At 43.0% G+C, this 17,343-nt stretch overlaps 1 pseudogene; it reads right to left on the bottom strand.

Annotated features, from left to right (window-relative positions):
- LOC113068209 (oxysterol-binding protein-related protein 6-like) overlaps nucleotides 1-17,343 on the bottom strand; it is a 168,015-nt pseudogene that overhangs the window by 57,987 nt on the left and 92,685 nt on the right.

Consider the following 17,343-nt stretch of genomic DNA (forward strand, 5'->3'; position numbering starts at 1 on the left):
ATAGTGTTTTCTGAAATCCTATACATAGCATTGAAGTATGGAAAGCTAAGCGCGTGTTAACAGGACATCGTCATATATTCTAAATAAAAGTATTTTCAACAGGATGTCATACTTTATGAATATAGTGGTAAAATAATCCTTTATCAGCGAATAAAATAAAACCGCAGAACATGAAGAAAATTACAGGAATGAAATGTAATATGGTTTAAAGACACTATAACATCATAGACTGTAAAAATAGCATAACATAATTTGATCAATGAATAGAGTACTTAAAATATCTCTACCAGCAGATAAAATAAAAACGGCATATCATAAGTTTATAAATATCTCTATCGGCGGATAAAATAAAACAGCATAGCATAATTTATGAATATAGTCACTAACAGTGGATGAAATACCGATGCATGTTTTATTACAGGAATGAAATATAATATGGTTTAAAGAAACCGTAACATCATAGACTGTAAAAAATTCGTCCATATTCTTCATTCTGTTCAATTATATATTTTTTCCCCGATCATGGTAAAATTTATATTTTTAGTGATGAACAAAACTAATGTAAATGTTTTGTTTTATATTGTTTGTGAATGTATAATGTGTTTATATTCATTAAAAGAAGAAAATAAGACTTGGAAATGAATGAATGGCTGAGAGGGAGAGAGATGGGGTACAAGAGATGCTAGCCGCGCACCAACCGTAATTCATAGTTGAACCGTCAGAAAACTGTCAAAAACATGGTACTCCCGCGTGATATACTTTGGTGTTAATTAACAAATGGCTTTGAAGATATTATGATTGGTTAGTAAACTCGGACGAGTGTGCAATGTGGCGTGCAAGCACAGGGACCTTCACCTTTATAAAAACACCTCCTTTCTGCCCTCTAAAAAAAAAAAAAAAAAAAAAAAAAAATTTGATCTCGTTTCATCTGATACAGTCGGTTTCAGTATATTTTTTATACAGTTTCTTTTATAACCTTTTTTAAAAGAACAGAATGTTTTTAAACCTTTAATTGTTTTTTAGATTATATAAAGGATAGGATGTTTTATATATATATATAAATGTGAAATAACTGAAGGTCACATATATGAAATAACTAAAATGTTTTCAACTTTAGCATGAAAATTATTAGATTATATAAATTATATAACTGAAATGTTTTTCAACCTTTAATTGTTTTATATATATATATATCATAAATCTTCTTGGCATAAAGTGCATTATAATCACTACTAATGAAGGCTTAAAACATTCATTTAATTTCTTTTAAATATAGAAAATTAAGCAAACTTTATTTTTTGGTAAACAAAGTGGATTTACTACAAAAAAACAAAACAAAAAAAACATTGAAATGTTGTGTGATTTAAACCTTTAAAAAAATAATGTTTGATTATTTGTAGTAGTAGTAGTCGTCGTAGTAGTAGGCTATGTACACGCTGCTGAATATTTATGGCAAACATTAAACCAGACTTTTATTTTGACGGGTTGACGTGAATACCTTTACAGTTGTGTGTATATGATGTGATGCTAGTTTTACTCAAATCAAACGGTCAAATGCTCATGAAGTGACTCTCAGAACAGTTCTGGAGATGTTCTTCATGTGTTCACGTCTTCATTTAGTGAGACGACAGAAGCTGAAATCACAGAGAGCGTCACGCACGCTTCCATGTGTGTAATGAATGAAGAACATGCAGGATTCATATTTAAATAGACTTTTCCGGCTTAATATTTACAGATATTAGTCCATATAGCGATTTGATGCAAGTGCAATGACCAACTTAATTCAGAATTCGGCAAATTCTGTGACATTCCACATTAAACTGCAAATTCTGTTTTTATGCCTGGATTCCGTGATTCTGTCCGCATTTTCTGCATCGCGGAAATCATAGGGCCCTATGTATTATAGATTGCAGACTGCTCTCACAAAGTTACAAATTACCTATTATTTTTATCTGGTTAAATTTGACAATATCGACCACAACGTTGTTTTGAATAGACCAGAAAATGTTGTTGACATTAGTGGAATTGCATTAGCATGGTTCAAATCATACTTATCTGAATTCAATTCAATAGCAGTGAATGACGATATACCATTTCGATCACAAGTACAGTATGGAGTGCCACAATTCTAGGACTGTTGCTTTTCATGCTTTACATGTTACCCATTGTAGATATCATCAGGAAACATGGTGTTAGCTTTTACTGCTAGGCTGATGATACTCAGCTCTATATTTCTTTTTTTATGAAACATACCAATTTGCTAAAATAATGCACAGTTGATAAAAAATTGGATGACTAGTCATTTCCTACTGTTAAATTGTGAAAAAAAACAAAAAAAAACAGGTGTTAATTATTGGACCAAAAACCTCTGCATCCAATAACATAGCACACAACCTAACAAAAGGTGTGCTATCTGATAGCAATATTTACTTTAAAAAGTCATGTTTCTAGCATTTGTAAAACCACATTTTTCTGTCTTAAAAATAGATCTAAATTACAACCTATGCTCTCCGTGTCAAATGCAGAAATAATAATGCGTCCATTACTTCAAGGCTATACTGTTAATATATTGTTAAGATTATTGTGTTTTATTGGGTGGTTGTTCTGCTGTTTTAAATAAAATATTAAATGTAACATCCCACATGAAGAATAAATAAAAATGAGCTGTTACCTTGCCAAAAGCTGAAGTTATCAGACTCTGCATGGCAGGCAGACAGAGGTGGGTGATGACTGACCTAGAAAGAAAATTGTTAAAATTCAATTACTGAAAATAAACTCCTTCATATTTTATGTCTAATATATAAGTGCTCATACCTGCTCTGCAATATAACGGAAACCACGGTCCTTCTGCACATACTCATATGTTTCCCCTAAATGGTTTGTAATGATTACGCCAACTGGCCCAGGCATAGCCTGAAATAGAGAATGCAGCCACATAAACCTGAAAGAGAGAAGGGAAAAGGGAAAATAAAAAATAAAAATAAAAATATGTAAAATACCTCAGACTAATGCTGCACATGCACTCAAATAATAATTGAAGTTTATCTTCATAAACAATACAAAGATTACAATAAAAAAGGCTGTCATTATTCTTTTACATGCATACAACTCATGACACAGAGCAGCTGCCTTTTGAGTTCCGGTAAATACAAAGAAAATATTCTCCACTCTTTAACAAACACAAAGTGCATTATTGCATGACATTAAATATAGGTTTCCCAAATGAAAAGAACTTCAGAGAGGTTGAGAGTTAATGAAAAGCTAATTAAAATAAACAAAATTCCACACACAGAAAAAAAAGGTAATACTTTATTTTAAAGATTCAATTCCAACTATTAACAAACCATTGACTATGACTTTTGTGTCAATAACTTTTGCGACAAAAAAAAAAAAAAAATTGCAGTGTATTAATAGTAAGGTAGTTGTTAAGTTTAGGTATTGGGCAGGATTAGGGATGTCATGTAGAATACATGCTTTATAAGTACTAATAAACAGCCAATATGTTAATAAAAGGCATGCTAATAAGCAACTAGTTAATATTGAGAACTAGTCACTATACTAAAGTGTTAGCAAATAAATAAATACAATTCTAATTGTCCACCTTCACCAACATATTTAAACATTTATCTAAATTATTGCCTGAAATTCTCAGGGCAACTTCAAAACAAATATTTATTTTAGTTTAAAGGGATTCAGCTGACAAATCGTGGAAATTCCTGCAATACTTATAACGTGAAAAAAAAAAAAAACTCAATGCCATTACACTGCCCAAGTTTTTTTTCTAAAATAAATAATTGGTGAAGACCATAGGATATAAAACACATTATTTTGACATCACAAATCCCATAACATGTAATGGATCAGATGAGTAGTATTTCTTAACTTATAAGATACATTTGGCAATGCAACATCTCCACTACATTCATCTAAATATTTGCTTACTTTTTACATTTGCATATATTTCTAACATTTTTGGAGATGGTTTACATTTTTACCAGTATTCTAGCTTTGCAATGAAAAGCAGTTATAAACCTGTTGTCAACCAAATAGACACTCCATAAGGGTCATGAATTGCATTTTACACAGAACAAAATTATAAACGCAACATTTGTTTTTGCCCCCATTTATCATGATCTCAGATCAGATACTCAAATATTTTTTCTATGTAAACAAAAGCCGTCGCGTTTTTTCTATGTCATGGCGGAGTGTGTGATATTAAGCAGCATGCATCAGACGATTTTTTGCACTGGAAAGAGCATTCTAGAAGTTTGCTCATGGCTACAGAAAACTGATGTGTTTATTTTTCTTCAAATGCAGTCTAAGCCAATGAGTTTTGAATGTTATGTTGTATTTCTTTAAGTTAAAAATCAAACATATTATAAACTAAACAAATCCTATTATTTAGTGTTAAGTTTTTCAAGTAGCTATTTTCTTAATTGTATATTGTAAAGGAATTGGCAACTGTTATTCTGAATGATTCTAGAATATATTTATGCAAAACAACTTCAGCAGTGTTTTAGAAAAATGCTTTTTTCTTTTCTCTCTCTCTATAGTTGGTGACCTAAAGTTGTGGTGGGGGCCCTGCAGTAACTCATAAACCTGGGGCCCAGTGAGCTCTTAATGTGGCCATGCTTTTGCCTCACGCAGTGCAACACATCTCCTTGACATAGAGTTGATCAGTTTCTTGACTGTGGCCTGTGTAATGTTGGTCCACTCCTCTTCAAAGGCTGTGTGAAGTTGCTGGATATTGGCAGGAACTGGAACACGCTGTTCTATACACCGATTGTTATGTGCTGCGTGTTTCTTCGTCCCTCTCCCTCTTCTGTCTTTACCATTCTGTTCCCTAGTGTGTTGTCTTCGCTCTTAGGTATCTGCTGAATGGGGAGGCGGCTGTTGATCATCATTAAGGGTGTGGTCTCTGTAGCCAAACCGATGTCAGCCCGCTGGTTAAAGGTCTTTCGGCGTGCTGCACTGAGTGGCTCAGTGTGTGTTCAAGTGTTTGAGCTTGTGGTAAGCATTTTGTATTTATTTGTTATGATGTGAGCCTAATGCTTGTTCGCGGTTCTGACTTGTGTCAGAGTTGGGCTGATAAACTGTTCTCCTCTTTACTTGGGGGGGGGGGGGGCTGGGCAGTTCAGCATTCCATGTGATCTAGATTATAGGTGTTAGACACACTAGGGCCGCGTTTCCACCGCAGGAACTTTACCCAGGAACTAGGGACTTCGGCCTGGTACTTGGTGTGTTTCCACCGCAGGAACCAGGAACTAAATAAAGTTCCGGGTAAAAAAAATGCCCCTCAGAAAGTCCCTGCTGGCGAGGTGGTACTTTTTCAAAGTTCAGGAACTTTCGGGGGCGGGACTTTGGCGCTAAACATTCTGAATGGTTGAGTCCACGCAGCATTGGTTGAGTTCAACCACCATTTATTCGTATCAACATTTTCAAAATATTACTGTTATTGTGTCATGAAATGTAATTTTATAACTATTTCAGGCGAGAATGTAGTTGTTTAAAACTCAAATCTGTTGTTTATTTATGAAGACAGCGCCTATTTAAAAATGTGTTTCGCCGATCTCTGAGACGGTGAGCTCCACGCAATCAGCGGGAGCTCAGTGATCATCTATCCGCCGAGAAGCAGCCTCTCCTGGGATAGACCTTCTGATATGTGCCGCTGGCTCTGATATCTCTTTAGTGGTTAAACATAAAATATAATTCAGCTGCAGGGTATATCTAACAGGTTTTCTTTGGTCTGTATTCAATGTATCTATATGTTAAAATTGAAATAAAAAAGGCAAGTCTATATAATATTTCGTTTCATTGTAATGGCTGTATAACGTTACACATATCCCTGAACTAAGTACATTTCTGCAGCAGTTATTATGTTTAAATGAAAACGAAAGGAGGCAGTGGTATTTTATATCCTATTTCATGTTATTGTAAATATACTGAGGGGAAAATTGCTGTAGCCAAAGCCATCTGGGTTCACACAGCATTGGTTAAGTTCAAACACCATTTATTCGGATCATTTTCAAATATTACTGTTATTGTGTCATGAAATGTAATTTTAAAAGTATTTCAGGCTAAAATGTAGTTGTTTAAAACTCAAATCTGTGGTTTATTTATAAAGACAGCGCCTATTTAAAAATGTGTTTTGCCGATCTCATAGACGGTGAGCTCCACTCGATCAGCGGAAGCTCAGTCCTCATGTATCCGCAGAGAGCAGCCTCATCTCGGATAGATCTTCTGATATGCGCCGCTGGCTCTGATGTGTCTTTAGTGGTTAAACATAAAATATAATTCAGCTGCGGGGTAAATTTAACAGGTTTTCTTTGGTCTGTATTCAATTTATCTATATGTTAAAATGAAAATAAAAAAGGCAAATTTATATAATATTTCGTTTAATTGTAATGGCTGCATATACACATATCCCTGAACTAAGTATATTTCTGCAGCTGTTATTATGCTTAAATGAAAACCAAAGGAGGCAGTGGTATTTTATATCCTATTTCGTTTTATTGTAAATATACAGAGAGGAAAATTGCAGTAGCCAAGACGAGCTGACTGAAGTTATCAAGTATGCTGCTGTTTATAGATTTACCAGACTTGCGTCGTCGCTGACATCACACTCCCCAGTCGAATGCACAAAGTCTGAACTAACTACCGATGATGCACGTCCAAAATCAGCTTACCTTTTTTTTTTTTTTTTATCAGCGGTACTTTGTAATGAGAAACGCGCGCGGACCTACGTCACCAGTCTATTTGCCTAATCTTCCCGGTACTTTACACGGCGGTGGAAACGCAGAAAGCAACATGTCTGGGGGGAAAAAAGTTCCTGGGAAAAATGTTCCGGGTAATTTCGGTGGAAACGCGGCATAGCTAAGCAGTGTGTGCCCTTTTTGTATTTTTGGTTTGGTTGTTAGGGTAGTGTAGTTGAGGCGCCACATACGCCAAAGATTTAGGGTTTTCTACCTTTTCTTTTGGTTAAGTTAGGTTAGAGGGTTTTTGAAACTTAGTTTAGGACCTATTTTGTATTCATTTTCATGATTTGGGCACCGCCCTTGTTCCCAGTTTTCACAATGTATTTTTCTTTTTCTTGTTTTCTAATATACACTGTAAAAAAAATGCTGTAGTTTCTACAGCAAAATTCTACAGAATTTTACTGTATAAACATTTTACAAGATGCAGCTGTAATTTGCAATGCATTATGGGTCAAATAAGGTTTTACAGTTGTTAACAGTATTTTCCACGTCAACTGTAATTCATTTACAAGAAGCAGGTGTTTCCTACACTAACTTACTGTAGTGTGGCATTATGGGATTGCGCGCGCATCATTCAAATTCAGAAACCCAGCGACTGGAGCAGCCCGAGAACGATTGAAGATAAGAGGCTTTATTCATTATTCCTGGTTAGTTCACTTAATTATACTTAAGAAATATAACCTTTTATATTTATTTAAGTTAAACTATAAGCGATTTCATGTCACATGAAAGCCTCCTATCATGACATTTAGTGGCCTTGGTAACTTCTGTGCAGTAAACTGGGAATTGCTATCATAGCATAGTTACGCCAAATGTTCGATTTTTGGAAGTAAAATGTTGTTATTGAGAGGATTTAAAAGTAGTGTTTACCTAATGCGAACGATTGTCATAGTAACTAACGTTAATATCTATCTAAATAACTGACGAACAGCAACATTTGAAATTTCATTAGTTTATATGTGTTCAACTATCCCATATTGACTCGACGCCTTACTATAATAAGTGAAAGACATCTTTATATGCCCGACTGGACAAGTTAGCCTGATTAAAAAAGAAAAACAAAAGAAAAAAAGACTGAGGAAGCATCGAAACGCGAGAATGATTCTGATTATATAAACGTTTCATTCAACATCAAAAAAGCTTAACAGCACACATAAACTCACAGAAAATACATGAGGTAAGTTAAATGTTCAACTGTTGAGTTTATTTATAACATATAAGAAGCATCACAAGTGAGCTGTTTTGCTGAGTATCACGATTGCAAATACATAGTTCAATAAACAATTAGTTAACAAGTTACTTACTTTTTTAGACACAATATAAACTGTTGTTGTATTTCACCGACGAATATAGTTCCAAACAAAGACCAAAGCAATTTTTTTTTTTTTGATTTTGCTCATTCTCAAATCAAAACTCTCCAAACTTGAGCTAAATGATTCATCTTTTTGAACGGATTGGTTCAATGAATGACTCAGTTGATTCCCTGATTAAGTTATTTACTGCCACCTAATGGCAGATTAGTTTCAGGTTTAATAAGCAGCATTGCATTTTTCCAACATTTATTAATTGTATTTTCAAATTTCATATAATTTTGCACTGTTAATTATTTAATTTGATTGGTGGTACAGTTCTACAATGTAATATTACAATTTATAATTATAAATTATATAATTTATAATAGTTTGTTTATTCTAATATATATGCCTTTTTGGGTGTTAATTTTGGTCTCATTTACAGTACATAATGCTTTAAAGAAATCACAAGATTTCTTTATGTCTTGTAGGTGCAAAGAATAGCAGCTGATGTGGAGAAATGTTCGATGCTTCAAGACTCTGAAGCTGATTTTATTAGGTAATATATTAATTATTTAAATAATTTGATAAACTTGTAATTTAAATTACATTTTATATTGAAATACTGCATTGTAGGTTACATTATTGCTCATATTTATTCATTTCAGGTCCACCCAGTGGCTTTTGACTATTTGAGGGTCAGATGGTTGTGAATTCATACCTCAACATTGTGCGTCCCGGGAGCAGGCATCTTTTGCACACATTAATTTTTTCAAAGGTAACAAGTTTTCCTTAAGTAATTTCATTCGCGAAAAAGGTTCCCTATCTGTCGGTCACTACGAGTTATGTCGACCGACAAATGGGGTCTCACTTGGGAGGCCAATCATCTCTGATTTTAAGAGAAAACGCCAATGAAATTGGCAAGTGGATTAACACACCTGAGCCACTCCCCGTGCCAGCGGGTATAAATAGGGCGACAGGTGCATCCACTCATTAGATTTTTGCTTCGGAGCCGAGTAGTCGATGAAGAAGATCGCTACAAAGCCATTCATCTTTGTTTTTGGTAGAGCTGTTCCTGGTCGGTGTGACGGCGCGTTACAGTGGTGTCCCTGCGAGCGGCGATTCCCCTGGGCGCTTCGGCTAAAAGAGACAGTTCTCTAAAAGAGCAAATCACGGACGATTCGCGTCTTTTTCAAGATGCCGTTTCGTCCGTGTCCTTCTGGATGCGGTCGTTTCCTGTCCTCGGTTGATGGTCACGAGCGTTGTCTGCAGTGTCTGGGCGTCCAACACGCTGAGGCTGCGCTCGTGGATGATTCATGCGTCTACTGTGGGCGTATGAACATGGCAGCGCTGCGATCGCGTCTCTCACTCCTCAAGGGGAGTGCAGCAGACCCCTCTGTCGCCACCCGTCCCGGTCTCTCTGGCTCGAGCAGAGGGCCGCCGGCTGGCGCTCTGGGAGATCTGAGGATCACAGTGAGAGCTTCTCCGCCGGGCCACGCCCCACGGACCTCTCACTCCTCACGCAGCGACTGTCCCGTGCAGCTGCCGATTGATTCTGCTGGGCCGTCTCACAGCGGTCCCAGCGTGTCTTTCGGTGCGCCGCCCGAGGACCAGATGTCGATTGCTGCATCGGGGGATGGGTTATCGACCTCTGAGGATGAAGGTTCGGCGGGGCTGCCCCCCTCGGGTGTTGTCGCTACTGCCGAATCGGACTTGGAGTTGTCGGCCATGCTTGCCCGGGCAGCCGTGAGTATCGGACTGGAGGTGACTACACCGCCCAGTCCCGAGCCCTCACGGCTGGATGATTGGTTTCTCGGCGCGGGACGCGGCTCACAACCTCGTTCTGCTCCGGTGCCTTTCTTCCCGGAGGTGCATGAAGAGGTGACGAAGTCGTGGACGGCCCCTTTCACGGCCAGAAGCCGCTCTTCTCCCTCTTCCATCCTCACCACCCTCGATGGCGGGGCAGCCAGGGGGTACGTAGAGGTTCCCCAGGTGGAGAGGGCGGTTGCGGTGCACTTGTGCCCACAAAACGCCGCCACTTGGAGGAATCGTCCGCGCCTCCCGTCCAAGGCCTGTAAGCTGACGGCCGCACTCGCTGCCAAGGCTTACAGTGCTGCGGGCCAAGCTGCCTCTGCCCTGCATGCCATGGCTATCCTGCAGGTACACCAAGCCAAGGCACTCAAAACCATGCACGAGGGTGGTACCGACCCGGGGTTGATGCAGGAGCTGCGCACGGCGACCGACTTCGCCTTACGGGCAACGAAGGTCACGGCGCGGTCCCTCGGGAAGGCGATGTCCACGCTGGTGGTCCAGGAGCGGCATCTCTGGCTGAACCTGGCTGAGATGAGGGACTTGGACAAAGCGCGCTTTCTCGACGCCCCCATCTCCCAGGCAGGCCTGTTCGGCGACACTGTCGAGGACTTTGCCCAGCAGTTCTCGGCGGTACAGAAGCAGACTGAGGCCATCCAGCACATCCTGCCCCGACGTGTCTCTCCGGCTGCCACCGTTCCGTCGCGGGTAGCGCCTCAGCCTGCTCGTCGCCGTGGGCGCCCCCCTGCGTCCTCTACGCCAGCTCCGCCCCGTGCTGAGAGTTCTTCGAGGCCGGCGCGTCGAGCCCCGCGCAGGAGAGCGGCGCCCCCCGTGTCACTCCCGGCTGCGAAGTCCTCCAGGAAGTCGACCAAGCGGCCCTGACACGGGCGACTCGGAGATGCGGAGAACTGCTCTTCAGGAGATGGCGAAGACAGCGCCACTCCTTCCCCCGGAGGAGGGCCGGGCGGAGAATCCTCAGTTTCTGTTTTGTTCTGTTCCGCCACTGGCCGGACGGCCAGTGGTACCCACATTTTCAATAAAAGAGCAAATTCTCCTTCCTCCGAGTTGCAAGGCTCGTGGCTTGACAATGAGCGACGCACAGCTTCCTCACTCTCACCCACGACGCCCCCTTTCGCCAGCGGCCAAGAGGTCGCGGTTCGGAGACGCAACGCCTCTCCACGCGTCTCTGGCCAGTTCCTCCGGGAACATGAGGAGTGTGGTTGCGATGACCCAGGACGCTGTGCCTTCTGGGCCTTGCGGCACGACTCCCCATCGCTGCACCACTGCGGGTATGTCGACTGTCCCTTTGGTGCCACTTGTACGGTATCTGGGAGCGTGGCTTGCGCTGCCCAACCCGTCACGCTGGCTCATCCGGACGGTTCGACTCGGCTATGCGATTCAATTCGCCCGGCGACCCCCCAAGTTCAATGGCGTGCTCGAGACTTCGGTGGCAGTCCAGGACGCCCCTGTCTTGCGCGAGGAGATTGCTGTCCTCCTGGCGAAGGATGCAATCGAGCCGGTCCCTCCAGCCGAGATGAGGACGGGGTTTTACAGCCCTTACTTCATCGTGCCCAAGAAGAGCGGTGGCCTTCGACCTATCCTGGATCTGCGAGTCTTGAATCGGGCCCTACACAAGCTCCCGTTCAGGATGTTGACGCAGAAACGCATTATCAAATGCGTCCAGCCCCAGGACTGGTTTGCAGCGATCGACCTGAAAGACGCGTACTTTCATGTCTCTATCCTCCCTCGTCACAGACCGTTCCTGCGCTTTGCTTTCGAGGGTCAGGCATGGCAGTACAAGGTCCTCCCCTTCGGGCTCTCCCTGTCCCCCCGTGTCTTCACGAAGGAGGGCGCCCTTGCCCCACTTTGGGAAGTGGGCATCAGGATCCTCAACTATCTCGACGACTGGCTCATTATGGCCCGGTCCCGAGAAGAGTTGTGCGATCACAGGGACTTCGTGCTTCGGCACCTCAGTCAGTTGGGGCTTCAGGTCAACCGAGAGAAGAGCAAGCTCTCCCCTGTGCAGAGAATCTCTTATCTCGGTATGGAGTTAGACTCGGTGAGTATGACGGCACGTCTCACCAGCGAACGTGCCCACTCAGTGCTGAACTGCCTGAGTTCCTTCAGAGGCAGGACAGTGGTACCACTGAAACACTTTCAGAGGCTCCTGGGGCATATGGCATCCGCAGCCGCAGTCACGCCGCTCGGATTGCTTCATATGAGACCACTTCAGCACTGGTTACACTCCCGAGTCCCGAGATGGGCATGGCGCCGCGGTACACATCGTGTCACCATCACACCGATGTGTCGCCGCCTATTCAGTCCTTGGTCGGACCTTGCCTTTCTACGGGCCGGTGTGCCCTTGGAACAAGTGTCCCGGCACGTTGTTGTCACAACAGATGCCTCCAACTTGGGCTGGGGCGCGACATGCAACGGGCAGGCAGCCTCAGGGTCCTGGACAGGACCTCGACTGCTTTGGCACATCAACTGCCTGGAGTTGCTGGCAGTGCATCTAGCTTTGCGACGGTTTCGTCCGCTAGTGCTGGACAAGCACGTGTTGGTCCGCACGGACAACACTGCGGCTGTTTCGTACATCAACCGACAAGGCGGGTTACGATCACGCCGCATGTCTCAACTCGCCCGTCATCTCCTCCTCTGGAGTCAGACGTGGCTCAAGTCGCTGCGCGCTGTCCACATCCCGGGGGAGCTCAATCGTGCAGCCGACGCGCTCTCACGACAGCTCACTTTCCCCGGGGAATGGCGACTCCATCCCCAGACGGTCCAGCTGATCTGGAGTCGATTCGGGGAAGCTCAGGTAGATCTGTTTGCTTCCCCCGAGTCCTCCCATTGCCATCTGTACTATTCCCTGTCCCAGGCCCCCCTGGGCACAGATGCACTGGCACACAGCTGGCCTCGGGCTTTACGCAAGTATGCGTTTCCCCCAGTGAGCCTGCTCGCACAGACACTGTGCAAGGTCAGGGAGGACGAGGAACAGGTCCTGTTGGTTGCGCCTTACTGGCCCACCCGGACCTGGTTTTCGGAACTCATGCTCCTCGTGACAGCCCCTCCCTGGCGCATCCCCCTGAGGAGAGACCTTCTCTCTCAGGGGCTTGGCACCATTTGGCACCCGCGTCCAGATCTCTGGAACCTCCACGTGTGGCTTCTAGACGGGACGCGGCAGACCTAAGTGATCTGCCCCCAGCAGTGGTAGACACTATCACTCAGGCTAGAGCCCCTTCTACGAGGCAGGCCTATGCTCTGAAGTGGAGTCTGTTCACGAATTGGTGTTCTTCTCACCGAGAAGACCCCCGGAGATGCCCGGTCAGAGTCGTGCTTTCTTTCCTGCAAGAGAGGCTGGAGCGTGGGCTGTCACCCTCCACCCTGAAGGTGTATGTGGCTGCCATTGCAGCCCATCACGATGCAGTGGACGGCCGGTCCCTGGGGAGGCATGACCTGATCGTTAGGTTCCTGAGGGGTGCCAGAAGGTTACATCCTCCTAGGACACCCCTGATTCCCTCCTGGGACCTCTCTATTGTCCTGGCAGGACTTCAGAGGGGTCCCTTTGAGCCGCTGGATTCAGTCGAGCTAAAGTTCCTGTCTCTCAAGACAGCGCTCCTGATCGCGCTCACTTCCATCAAGAGGGTCGGGGACCTCCAAGCATTTTCGGTAAGTGAAGAGTGCCTTGTGTTCGGGCCGGCCTACTCTCACGTTGTCCTGAGACCCCGGCCTGGATACGTGCCCAAGGTTCCCACTACCCCCTTTCGAGACCAGGTGGTGAACCTGCAAGCGCTGCCCCTGGAGGAGGCAGATCCAGCCTTGTCGTTGCTGTGTCCCGTAAGAGCGCTGCGCATATACGTGGACCGCACCCAGAGCTTCAGAAGCTCTGAGCAGCTCCTGGTCTGCTTTGGAGGTCAGCAGAAGGGGAAGGCTGTCTCTAAGCAGAGGTTGGCCCACTGGATAGTGGACGCCATCGCCTTGGCTTACCATTCCCAAGGCGAGCCGTGCCCCCTGGGGGTGAGGGCCCACTCCACACGGAGTGTGGCCTCCTCCTATGCGTTGGCGCACGGCGCCTCTCTGGCAGACATTTGTCGAGCTGCGGGCTGGGCGACACCTAACACCTTTGCGAGGTTTTACAACCTCCGTGTAGAGCCAGTTTCCTCCCGTGTGTTGGGTAACAGGTAATTGGCGGGAAGGGCTGGCTGGGTGTCTCGCTTGCTGCGCCATTCCCCCTAACACGGGGATGTGAGCGCCTTCTTCTCCCAGTAGAGTTCCCCGGTTGGCGTACCCTGGTCGAGCATCCTCCAGCACCCTCGGCGTCAGACTTGGCGGAGCAGTCTGTCGCCAGGCCCAGTACTGGCGTTAGCATGCCCGGAGCCGGTCAGCCCCTGTACTGGGCTAGGTGTCCATATGGCTGGGTTCCCTACGGGTAATCCCATATGTGTATTCTTCCACGGTAAGGTTTCCCTCTTGGCAAACCCGTGTCTTCCCTTGACAGATCGCTCTGTCAGTCTCTTCTGGCAGCCGTTCCATCCCTACTCCAAGGTAGGACCTGCCTCAGAGACCCTTTCCATATGTAGTACTGCCCCCTGGGTCAGTCCATATCGGTATATCCACATGTCACCTCCCTACGGGTAGGATGTGGTCTCCGTAGCGACCTTTCCTAAAGGCTCGCTTCCCCATTGTCTTGCCAGCTGAAAGAACAAATAGGGAAGATTTGAAGCAATCTTTCTCTGAAGGTTGAAATCCCTTCCATTTACTTTATGTGGGCGGAACAGCAGCATGGCCTTCTCCAGCAGCGATGTACTCACCCTTTGGCCCCTTCGGTACCAAGGTCAGTGAATTTGCGCTGGGGCTTTGGGAAGGTTACGACCTTACGCGTAGCTTTTGTGGCACGCCAAGGCTTGTCAACAATTGCAGCGCCTCAGGGTTGTGACAAGGTTCAGGTTATGGCGTTTTCCATAGGACCCCATTTGTCGGTCGACATAACTCGTAGTGACCGACAGATAGGGAACGTCTCGGTTACGTACGTAACCCTCGTTCCCTGATGGAGGGAACGGAGACGTTATGTCCCCATGCCACAACCTTGAACCATTCGCTGTTGCCGGGACACGTTCTCGGCTCCTCAGCGTAAAACCTAATGAGTGGATGCACCTGTCGCCCTATTTATACCCGCTGGCACGGGGAGTGGCTCAGGTGTGTTAATCCACTTGCCAATTTCATTGGCGTTTTCTCTTAAAATCAGAGATGATTGGCCTCCCAAGTGAGACCCCATTTGTCGGTCGACATAACGTCTCCGTTCCCTCCATCAGGGAACGAGGGTTACGTACGTAACCGAGACGTTACTTATTCAAAATGAAATGTAGTCATTCATCACTGTTAACTGTTAATGTCGTTCCAAACCCGTAAAAGCTATGTTCATCTTCAGAACACAATTTTAGATATTTTGAATGAGAACCGGGAGGCTTGCGTCTGTCCCACTGACTGCCAAACAATTAAGAATGTCTAAGCCCAGAAAAGTATGAAAAACATCTTCAGAATAGTCCATCTGCCATCAGTGGTTCAACTGTAATTTTACAAAGCTACAAGAATAATGTTTTTATGCAAAAACAAAAAGAACAACTTTATTCAACAAAGTCGTTATCATAGCTGTTTTCGTTCAAATCAAAGCGTAAATAAACATAGAAAGCGTGTCCATGTGACCCAGCTGACACAGAACAGCGGCTGTAGTTTGTGTCCAACAGATACTATCCAAAAATGGCACTACACTGACACAGAGGAGACTAATTGTTGAATAAATCGTTATTTTTGTTTTCTTTGCATACAAAAAGTATTGTCGTCGCTTCATAACGTTACTGTTGAACCACTGATGGACTATTCTGATGATGTCTTTCATACTTTTCTGGGCCTTGACAGTTGTATTTACTTGGCAGTCAGTGGGATGGTAAGAATCCTCCCGGTTGCATCCAAAATATCTTAAATTGTGTTCCGAAGATGAACTAAGCTTTTACGGGTTTGGAACGACATGGAGGTAAGTGATTAAAGGCAAAATTTTCATTTTGGGGTGGAGTAACCTTTTAAGTACTGGTAAATGCTGATTGTATTGTATAAATGCATTTTGACATTTATTTTATTGAGCTAGTTTCATTTGATACATAACTTTATCCTGATGCTTTTGCTTGTTTTTATGTGCAGATGTTTTCTTGGAATCACAACACTCACTGGATACAAGAGGGACACATAGAGGCAAAACAAGAGGAAAAGTCTCAGAGAAGAGGGACAACCCTCATGTGTGTGCTCATCTCAGAAAGTTGATGGACTTTCAGAATGTATTTTTTAATATTGTCTTTTGCAGGAATATTCTTAATTTAATAGAACATAAGCTCAAACAACAGAATTTGTGATTTAATGTTGATTCCAGCATTTATTTGAATCCTTTTCTTTAAAACATTTTTAAATGTTTAAAAAAATTGTACAAATTCTGTTGATTGACCTTCATTTTTATAGAAAGTTAATGTTCTACACTGAATATGGCTTTTTTTAAGTTATTTGTGATGCTATGCTATTTTTATGATAAGATTTAACTGTTGAAAGACTGAAAATTTTATTTTACCAGTAAGAGTCTTGCAATGTCTTTCTGCCAGTTTTAATAAATACTTCTTTGCATCATCATTGACTTGGTTTTCATTCATTTGTAAATGTATTAAGATAGAGCTCATGATAATGCATTTATATCAGTATTTTATAGTTTACTGTTAAAATTATTCTTTAAAGCAGTTTCATTGTTAAATTATTACAACATCATATTGTATTCAAGAGGTATTATACATGATTTTATTGGCAACTTTTGTTGCCAGTTAAATACTGTAATTTAATGAAATTACAAAATGCTGTAAAATATATTTACAGGACTTTATTGGCAACTTTTTTGCCAGGTAAATACTGTACTTTAGTGAATTTACAAAATATTGCTGTAAAATAAACTACTTGTAAAATTCAATGTTACTGTAAAAAAATACTACAAACTACTGTATTTCACATACAGCAATTAACTGTTATTTGCTTTGCAGTAATTTCCTGTAATCCATTTTACAGCAATTAACATCATTTTTACAGGATTTTATTGGCAACTTTTTTGCCAGTAAAATCCTGTAAATTCTACAGTACATTTTTTACAGTGTATGCATTGTACATAGCTCACACACTTACAGTATTGTTCAAAATAATAGCAGTACAATGTGACTAACCAGAATAATCAAGGTTTTTCGTATATTTATTTATTGCTACGTGGCAAACAAGTTACCAGTAGGTTCAGTAGATTCTCAGAAAACAAATGAGACCCAGCATTCATGATATGCACGCTCTTAAGGCTGTGCAATTGGGCAATTAGTTGAATTAGTTGAAAGGGGTGTGTTCAAAAAAATAGCAGTGTGGCATTCAATCCCTGAGGTCATCAATTTTGTGAAGAAACAGGTGTGAATCAGGTGGCC

Source organism: Carassius auratus, linkage group LG44F, assembly GCF_003368295.1.
Source record: "Carassius auratus strain Wakin linkage group LG44F, ASM336829v1, whole genome shotgun sequence".
Lineage (NCBI taxonomy): Eukaryota > Metazoa > Chordata > Actinopteri > Cypriniformes > Cyprinidae > Carassius > Carassius auratus.